Here is a 10,630-nt window from a genome sequence, read left to right on the forward strand (position 1 = left end):
ATGAGCCAAATGAATTACAATAACAGCTATTAAATGTATTGACAAATTTCAAGCTTAGGTAACCGTTAAATAATCGGACAATATTCATCCAAATACGAGAATGATCACAAGACGTACTACTGACCGTAGTTGTAGGAAGGCCGCTTAGCAATGCGTAACCGTTAATAATAAAATCCCTTAAGCATTAAGATACACAGTCCATCAAACAGAGCAACGGGGAAGGTATAAAATTTAAACATAAATGCCTACACATACATGCAACCCAACATTAAAAACAACACTTAATAAATATAGAATTGCCCAAAACTCACGGTAAGTTGAAGTACATGCAACTGAAATGTATTTCAACTTGTACACACCACCAGAAAGTTTGACACAAGCTCTAATAACTATACAATTATCCTAAATTCAAGGTAAGTTGAAGTACATGCGATTAACATGTACTTCAACTGGTACACACCAGAAGAAACTTTGACACAACCTTTAATAACTTTCCAATTGTCCAAAATTCGTGGTAAGCTGAGAGCTACAGCAGACGGCTATCGCAGACAACAAGGGGCGAGCAGCCAAATTTCACAGCAAGTGTAGTAGCTGATGCCCGTGGACTAAGGTAAGGTTCGGCGGTTTATATTGATAAGTAACGGGTCTTAACGCACTGAGAAGTAGCAATAAGAATACCAACTTTAGAAAGACAATTAGATAATATCAGGAAGAACCTCGGGCTTGGCAAACAGGCCTTAACCTGCTGAACTCTTTCAATTCACCAAACAGACCTAACAACAGGTTCTCGCGTAAACGGCGACACTCCACTGTGCACGCAGGAAACGATCAACTTCAGCTAACTTGAGCCACCAGGACGCGACTATAGAGCGGCAGGCTGACTGCCGGTCAACCCGGACGCAGTGTGAAGACAGCAACAAGTAAACACGCCTCTGCTCCGGGCACAGGGACAAGAACGCGTCGTTTTTCGTCAAAGCTGCCCTGCCAACATACATGAAAAGGGAAGTTATGTGCGGAAATAAAGCTTCACACAGGTATGGGCATGGATATTCAAATACAGAGCTATGAAAACAGGCAGAATACGGCGCTGTAGTCGCAACCTCTATATACAGGGTGATTCAAAAAGAATACCACAACTTTAGGAATTTAAAACTCTGCAACGACAAAAGGCAGAGGTAAGCACTATCTGTCGGCGAATTAAGGGAGCTATAAAGTTTCATTTAGTTGTACATTTGTTCGCTTGAGGCGCTGTTGACTAGGCGTCAGCGTCAGTTGATGCTAAGATGGCGACCACTCAACAGAAAGCTTTTTGTGTTATTGAGTACGGCAGAAGTGAATCGACGACAGTTGTTCAGCGTGCATTTCGAACGAAGTATGGTGTTAAACCTCCTGATAGGTGGTGTATTAAACGTTGGTATAAACAGTTTACAGAGAATGGGTGTTTGTGCAAAGGGAAAAATTCTGGACGGCCGAGAACGAGTGATGGAAATGTAGCACGCATCCAGCAAGCATTTGTTCGCAGCCCAGGAAAATCGACTCGCAGAGCTAGCAGAGAGCTGCAAATTCCACAATCAACTGTATGGAGAGTCCTACGAAAAAGGTTAGTTATGAAACCTGAACGTCAACTACCCGAGGCGATGGATCGGCCGCCAGGCAGCCCGTGACAGAGCACTTCATCACTGGCCTTCAAGAAGCCCTGGTCTTACCCCTGCGATTTTTTCTTATGGGGGTATGTTAAGGATATGGTGTTTCGGCCACCTCTCCCAGCCACCATTGATGATTTGAAACGAGAAATAACAGCAGCTATCCAAACTGTTACGCCTGATATGCTACAGAGAGTGTGGAACGAGTTGGAGTATCGGGTTGATATTGCTCGAGTGTCTGGAGGGGGCCATATTGAACATCTCTGAACTTGTTTTTGAGTGAAAAAAAAAACTTTTTAAATACTCTTTGTAATGATGTATAACAGAAGGTTATATTATGTTTCTTTCATTAAATACACATTTTTAAAGTTGTGGTATCCTTTTTGAATCACCATGTAAAACAAGCGTCTCGCGTAGTTGTTAGATCGGTTACTGCTGCTACAGAGACAGGTTATCAAGATTTAACTGAGTTTGAACGTGGTGTTATAGTCGGCGCTCGAGCGGTGGGAGACAGCCTCTCCCAGGCAGCGATGAAGTTGGGTTTTTCCCGTACGACCGTTTCACGAGTGCACCGTCAATATGAGAAATCCGGTAAAATATCAAATCCCCGACATCTCTGAGGTCGGAAAAAGATCCTGCAAGAACGGGACCAACGACGACTGAAGAGAATATCATTCACCGTGACAGAAGCGCAACCCTTCAGCAGATTGCTGCACATTTCGACGCTTGGCCATCAACAAGTGTCAGCTTGCGAACCATTCAACGAAACATCATCGATATGGGCTTTTTGAGCCCAAGGCTCTCTCGTGTACCTTTGTTGACTTCACGACACAAAGCTTTAGACCGTCAACATTGACATTGGACTGTTGATGACTGGAAACATGTTGCCTAGTCGGACGAGTCTCGTTTCAACTTGTATATAGCCGATGGATGCATGGACCCTACATGACAGCAGGGGACTATTCAAGATGGTGGAGGCTCTGTAATGGTGTGGGGCGTGTGGAGTTGGAGTGATATGCGACCCTTGATACCTCTAGATGTGACTCTGACAGATGACACGTAAGTAAGCATCCTGTCTGATCACCTGCATCCATTCATGTCCATTGTGCATTGCGAAGGACTGGGCCAATTCCAGCAGGACAATGCGACACCCCACACGTCCAGAATAGCTACAGAGCGGCTCCAGGAACACTCTTATGAGTTTAAATACTTCCGCTGGCCACCAAACTCCGCAGACATGAACATTATTGAGCATATCTGGGATGGCTTGCAACGGGCTGTTCAGAAGAGATCTCCACCCTCTGGTACTCTTTATGGGCAGCAAAGCAGGATTCATAGCGTTAGTTTCCTCCAGCACTACTTCAGATATTAGTTGAGTGCATGTCACGTCGTGTTACGGCACTTCTGCGTGCTCGCGGGGGCCCTACACGAATCTAGGCAGGTGTACCAGTTTCTTTGGCTCTCAGTGCATAACAGGTCCAATTACATGTAACACAGGCATGGCTTTACAATATCAAGTACTCAGAATAAGACAATAACACATAACTCCACTTAGGTGCGAAGGAGCCGCGACTTGCACGATTCCAACCAGCACGTTATTGCCTCCAATCCACACAGGCGATCGTCGAGGCGCCGTGAACCGTAAGTTTCAGGGTAAGCCGGCAACTCGTCGACCAGGTTGCAGACTTGTCGACCAATTAGGACGCGACGTCCGTCTGTCGTCGCGCCGCCCGTCGTTACCAATTCTTAAACGAGGCGGCCAGGCTTGCCGCCGTCCGACTTAACCCGTGCTGGATAGTCGTGAGTGGCCGGCCGCTGTGGCCGAACGGTTCTAGGGGCTTCAGTCCTGAACCGCGCTGCTGCTACGGCCGCAGGTTCGAATCCTGCCTCGGGCATGGATGTGTGTGATGTACTAGGTTTAAGTAGTTCTAAGTCTAGGGGACTGATGACCTCAGATGTTAAGTCCCATAGTGCTCAGAGCGATTTGAACCATTTTTGATAGTCGTGAGTCTCGCAAAAGCCACAACTTGCCAGCCACGTGCCTCTCAGCCAACTGACTTCTCCAGACACCGCCAAGCCAACAACACACACACCTCGATCAAAGACCTTAGCTAGCGACTCACGATGGAATCGATACTGGCAACCTAAGTAGTTGGTGGCACCAGTGGAATGCCATGACAACAATATTACAGCTGCCATGGCTCACACACATTTTTTTTTTAATAACCAAATGTTCTGCCACTATTTCATATAGGAGCGTTCGTGAAATTCGTGGAAAAAATTGATGTAATGTGCTCAAAGTGAATTTTGTCTTCAATTTTGGCTTCAAATCATTCTTAATGACTGATAGCCTACCACTCTGGTCTTCGTCGTGCACACCAGCTCTTACTTGATTAAAAATAACGTACCATTCCTCAACTGAAGACATGTCCATTGCAATACTACATAAATATTTTTTTATTTGCCTATAAATTTCGATACGGCGAACATTTCACGCATTCTGAAAATTGACAATTGGGTGCCGCCATTTCGAAAGGTTACAGCACAAAAGGACGTGACCACTCGACAACAAACCTCGGCTCACTGTGACAAGGAACTCCTTGAGTCCGAGGCCGCAAAAGGCCAATGATGTTTCGACGCCACACATATCGTGTACCATGCAACCACAATACTGACTGCCAAAGGCAACAGCGGACGGGACTGGAGGTATCCAATGGTGAGCACAACACGACGAGCAGCTCACAACAGTGCTACAGTGCTAGTGGTGTTGATACAAAGCAGAACAATGGCGACGATAAACAAAGTAAACATTACATTATACCTACAACAACAGTTGCCGAAGTTTACATTTTGTCAGAAAGGAAACCAAGGAATGTCGCAGACTGAGAAAGAAGTGGCAGATGAAATACACTCCTGGAAATGGAAAAAAGAACACATTGACACCGGTGTGTCAGACCCACCATACTTGCTCCGGATACTGCGAGAGGGCTGTACAAGCAATGATCACACGCACGGCACAGCGGACACACCAGGAACCGCTGTGTTGGCCGTCGAATGGCGCTAGCTGCGCAGCATTTGTGCACCGCCGCCGTCAGTGTCAGCCAGTTTGCCGTGGCATACGGAGCTCCATCGCAGTCTTTAACACTGGTAGCATGCCGCGACAGCGTGGACGTGAACCGTATGTGCAGTTGACGGACTTTGAGCGAGGGCGTATAGTGGGCATGCGGGAGGCCGGGTGGACGTACCGCCGAATTGCTAAACACGTGGGGCGTGAGGTCTCCACAGTACATCGATGTTGTCGCCAGTGGTCGGCGGAAGGTGTACGTGCCCGTCGACCTGGGACCGGACCGCAGCGACGCACGGATGCACGCCAAGACCGTAGGATCCTACGCAGTGCCGTAGGGGACCGCACCGCCACTTCCCAGCAAATTAGGGACACTGTTGCTCCTGGGGTATCGGCGAGGACCATTCGCAACCGTCTCCATGAAGCTTGGCTACGGTCCCGCACACCGTTAGGCCGTCTTCCGCTCACGCCCCAACATCGTGCAGCGCGCCTCCAGTGGTGTCGCGACAGGCGTGAATGGAGGGACGAATGGAGACGTGTCGTCTTCAGCGATGAGAGTCGCTTCTGCCTTGGTGCCAATGATGGTCGTATGCGTGTTTGGCGCCGTGCAGGTGAGCGCCACAATCAGGACTGCATACGACCGAGGCACACAGGGCCAACACCCGGCATCATGGTGTGGGGAGCGATCTCCTACACTGGCCGTATACCACTGGTGATCGTCGAGGGGACACTGAATAGTGCACGGTACATCCAAACCGTCATCGAACCCATCGTTCTACCATTCCTAGGCCGGCAAGGGAACTTGCTGTTCCAATAGGACAATGCACGTCCGCATGTATCCCGTGCCACCCAACGTGCTCTAGAAGGTGTAAGTCAACTACCCTGGCCAGCAAGATCTCCGGATCTGTCCCCCATTGAGCATGTTTGCGACTGGATGAAGCGTCGTCTCACGCGGTCTGCACGTCCAGCACGAACGCTGGTCCAACTGAGGCGCCAGGTGGAAATGGCGGCAAGCCGTTCCACAGGACTACATGCAGCATCTCTACGATCGTCTCCATGGGAGAATAGCAGCCTGTATTGCTGCGAAAGGTGGATATACACTGTACTAGTGCCGACATTGTGCATGCTCTGTTGCCTGTGTCTATGTGCCTGTGGTTCTGTCAGTGTGATCATGTGATGTATCTGACCCCAGGAATGTGTCAATAAAGTTTCTCCTTCCTGGGACAATGAATTCACGGTGTTCTTATTTCAATTTCCAGGAGTGTATTAGCATTTCTGCAAGATGAGTCAGTGGAATGTGTGGTGTCGTGTATGCTCGACTGTGCAGACAACGTACTTGAGGAGTACAGTGATGAAGATACGCACTTACCAAGTGAACGTGCTGCTGGAAAGGTGACGAGTCGTATAGTTCATCATCCTTGTCGGTCAGGGAGCCACAAACGTCTTCTCCAGTGAAACGTAGTAAAGGACAGTCGTTGTCCAAGGAGCTGCAACTAAACATAATCACTTACACGGAAGATCATCCGCTGCATAGTAAAAAAAAAAAAAAAGAACAGATATCTAATAAGTCCGCAGAAATATGACCATGTTGTGCATAAGAAAAACTACGGATACTCAAGGAAGAGCAACGGGCACATGTTACAAAAAGTGGTGTTTGCGCGTTCAAAAGATACTCGATGTAATTTACGGGATATGCATGATAGTGACCTACTACGTTATCTACATCAAATTGCGTGCGACATAGATTGCATTGATTTCAAGGGAAGCAGTGAATGGTTGCATAACTTCAAACAATGCTGCAGAACTGAAAGAAGTGATAACGAAATTTCAAACAAAGCGTCAACTTGGCGATGCCCAGCAAAATGCAGGATCGGCCCAACATTTGTAGATGAGATAAACAAACTTGTCCCATCGTTCAGTAAGGAATTTGTCTACAACCCCATTAGGGGTTTGAAGAGCAAAAGCATACGAAAGGAACGAAAGAAAACTTGAGTTTGATTTCAAACTCGTACTCGACTAATACGATAATAGTTGGTGATGACTTTAATTTACTCTAGATATGTTGGCGAAAATACATGTTTAATTCCGGAGGTACGCAAAAATATCTTCCGACATTGTGCTAAACGCATTCTCTGAAAATTATTTCGAGCAGTTAGTTCATGAGCCCGAATAGTAAACGGTTGTGAAAACACACTTGACCTCTTAGCAACAAATAATCCTGAGTTAATAACGAGCATCAAAAGCGATTCAGGAATTAGTGAACACAGGGCTGTCGTAGCAAGATTGAATACTGTAATCCCCAAATCCTCGAAAAATAAGCGAAAAATATACCTATTCAAAAAAGCAGATAAAAATTCACTTGACGCTTTCCTGAGACACAATCTCCACTCATTCCAAATTAATAATAAATACAAGTGTAGACCAGATGTGGCTTAAATTCAAAGAAATAGTATCGGCAGCAATTGAGAGATTTATACCAAATAAATTAACAAACGACGGACCTGATCCTCCTTGGTACACAAAACGGGTTAGAACGCTGTTGCAGAAACAACGAAACAAACATGCCAAATTTAAACAGACGCAAAATCCCCAAGATTGGCGGTCTTTTACAGAAGCTCGAAATTTAGCGCGGACCTCAATGTGAGATGCCCATAACAGTTTCCACAACGAAACTTTGTCTCGAAACCTGGCAGAAAATCCAAAGAGATTCTGGTCGTATGTGAAGTATATTAGCGGCAAGAAACAATCAATGCCTTCTCTGCATGATAGCAATGGAGATACTATCGAAGACAGTGCTGCCAAAGCAGAGTTATTAAACACAGCCTTCCGAAACGCCTTCACAAAAGAAGATGAAGTAAATATTCCAGAATTCGAATCGAGAACAGCTGCCAATATGAGTAACGTAGAAGTAAATATCCTCGGGGTAGTGAAGCAACGTAAATCATTTAATAAAAGCAAGTCTTCTGGTCCAGACTGTATACCAATTAGGTTCCTTTCGGAGTATGCTGATGCATTACCTCCATACTTAACAATCATATACAACCGTTCGCTCGGCGACAGATCCGTACCCAAAGATTGAAAAGTTGCACAGGTCACACCAATATTCAAGTAAGGTAATAGGAGAAATCCACTAAATTACAGGCCCATATCGTTAACGTCGATATGCAGCAGGATTTTAGAACATATATTGTGTTCGAACATAATGAATTACCTCGAAGAAAACGGTCTATTGACACACAGCCAACATGGGTTTAGAAAACATCGTTCTTGTGAAACACAACTAGCTCTTTATTCACATGAAGTGTTGAGTGCTATTGACAAGGGATTTCAGATCGATTATATATTTCTGGAAGGCTTTTGACACTGTACCACACAAGCGGCTCGTAGTGAAAATGCATGCTTATGGAATATCGTCTCAGTTATGTGGCTGGATCTGTGATTTCCTGTCAGAGAGGTCATAGTTCGTAACAATTGACGGAAAGTCATCGAGTAAAACAGAAGTGATTTCTGGCGTGCCCCAAGGTAGTGTTATAGGCCCTTTGCTGTTCATCATCTATATAAACGATTTGGGAGACAATCTGAGTAGCCGTGTTCGGTTGTTTGAAGGGAACGCTGTCGTTTATCGACTAATTAAGTCATCAGAAGATCAAAACAAACTGCAAAACGACTTGGAAGAAATATCGGAATGGTGCGAAAAGTGGCAGTTGGCCTTAAATAACGAAAAGTGTGAGGTCATCCACATGAGTGCTAAAAGACACTCGTTAAACTTCGGTTACATGATAAATCAGTCTAATCTAAAAGCCGTAATTCAATTAAATACCTAGGTATTACAATTACGAACAACTTAAATGGGAAGGAACACTTGGAAAATGTTATGGGGAAGGCTAACCAAAGACTACGTTTTATTGGCAGGACACTTAGAAAATGTAACAGACCTACTAAGGAGACTGCCTACACTACGCTTGTCCGTCCTCTTTTAGAATATTGCTGCGCGGTGTGGGATCCTTACCAGATAGGACAGACGGAGTACATCGAAAAATTTCAAAGAAAGGCAGCACGTTTGGTATTATCGCGAAATATGGGAGAGAGTATCACAGAAATGATACAGGATTTGGGCTGGAAATCATTAAAAGAAAGGCGTTTTTCGTTGCGACGAAATCTTCTCACGAAATTCCAATCACCAACTTTCTCCTCCGAATGAGAAAATAGTTTGTTGACACCGACCTACATAGGGAGGAATGATCACCAAGATAAAATAAGGGAAATCAGAGCTCGTACGGAAAGATATAGGTGTTCATTCTTTCCGCGCGCTATACGAGATTGGAATAATAGAGAATTGTGAAGGTGGTTCGATGAACCCTCTGCCAGGCACTTGAATGTGATTTGCAGAGTATCCACGTAGATGTAGATGTAGACCTTATCAATTAGAGGTACCAAGAGAGTTGCATCAGTATCAACTAACATCAGTGTCTTAACACATCCTTATACAGTTATGCCGTCTGTTAATCTGGATGGTAAATTGGCTGGAAAATTTTTATTGTGCTGCGAGACATTGGAGATGCTCTGCCTCCTGCTACTCTTTGTAGTGTACGTGATCTTGCAAGAGCTGTAGGGAATATTTACGTTACAGCAAGCAAGAGTCGAGAAATGGCGTATAAGAACTACAATTATGGTATGAGCACTGCCTTTGGACAATAGTTGGGAAAAATAACTTGCTTTTGCTTGCTTCTTGGTCTACGTATAAAAATTATACTCCTTTAGAGCAAAATATTCCTGTTGAAAAGTGTGTGACATTGCAGTTCACACCACTTGGAACCACTGGACAAATTAGGCCCGTGATTGCTTGTTTTTTCCGTGCCTATAAAACATATAATTACACTATCTGCAACTACGCCTTAAAGCATAGCCAGTTTCACGATAAGCTGCAAGACAGACTTTAGGATTCCACTATATGCCACCACATTCCATCAGTTGTTATCATCCCGTTACACCATACGATTCTATACACTTTCTTTAAAGGTGGATACCTAGCTGAACGTCCTACACTGCTTGCAACTCCCGCGGAGTTCGCCTTAGATCTTCATGATGCGAAACTTCGTGTTCACCGTGGCTCACCATTTTCCATTCAGTATTCACGTTGCCAAGTCAATGGTTTGTTTTGAACATTTCTTGAATGTCGACGATGTCCATTTCGTGAAGTGTAATACACACGTCCCACAGAAGGTTGATCTCTGCACTTCCTCGGCCCTCATCTTCTGTCGCTACCCTGATGCACATGGTGAGTCATTAGCAGTTAGTATTTTTCCTGTCATAACTGTTAACACAACACTTTTCAGAAGATTGATCTTGCGACCTCGCACTCGTCGTTTGCAATCGTTTGATACTTTCTGGATAACTCTCGTATCACATGGGGCTCGTTAAGTAAGCTGAGAGCATTACGAGGATGCTCCAGTGGTAGAAGCTTCAAGAGAGACATTGAACATCACGAAGACAATTACTGTTCAAGTTCCGAGAGCACATGTTACGGGTCGGGCAGCGTATGACTTCCTCCCATAAATGAATTTCGAAATGAATACGGCGGGAAACTTACAGAAATTCGAGGTCTTGCAGAGTCTCAGCAACAGTCGTTTTCCTCGCGAACGAACTCAGGAAAGGGGCAAATTATGATAAAATGGTTCAAATGGCTCTGAGAACTATGGGACTTAACATCTATGGTCAATAGTCCCCTAGAACTTAGAACTACTTAAACCTAACTAACCTAAGGACAGCACACAACACCCAGTCATCACGAGGCAGAGAAAATCCCTGACCCCGCCGGGAATCGAACCCGGGAACCCGGGAGCGGGAAGCGAGAACGCTACTGCACGACCACGAGCTGCGGACGCAAATTATGATACACTGAAAGAAATCTGTTACACTGTGG

The sequence above is a fragment of the Schistocerca cancellata genome, chromosome 6 (assembly GCF_023864275.1).
Source record: "Schistocerca cancellata isolate TAMUIC-IGC-003103 chromosome 6, iqSchCanc2.1, whole genome shotgun sequence".
Classification (NCBI taxonomy): Eukaryota; Metazoa; Arthropoda; class Insecta; order Orthoptera; family Acrididae; genus Schistocerca; species Schistocerca cancellata.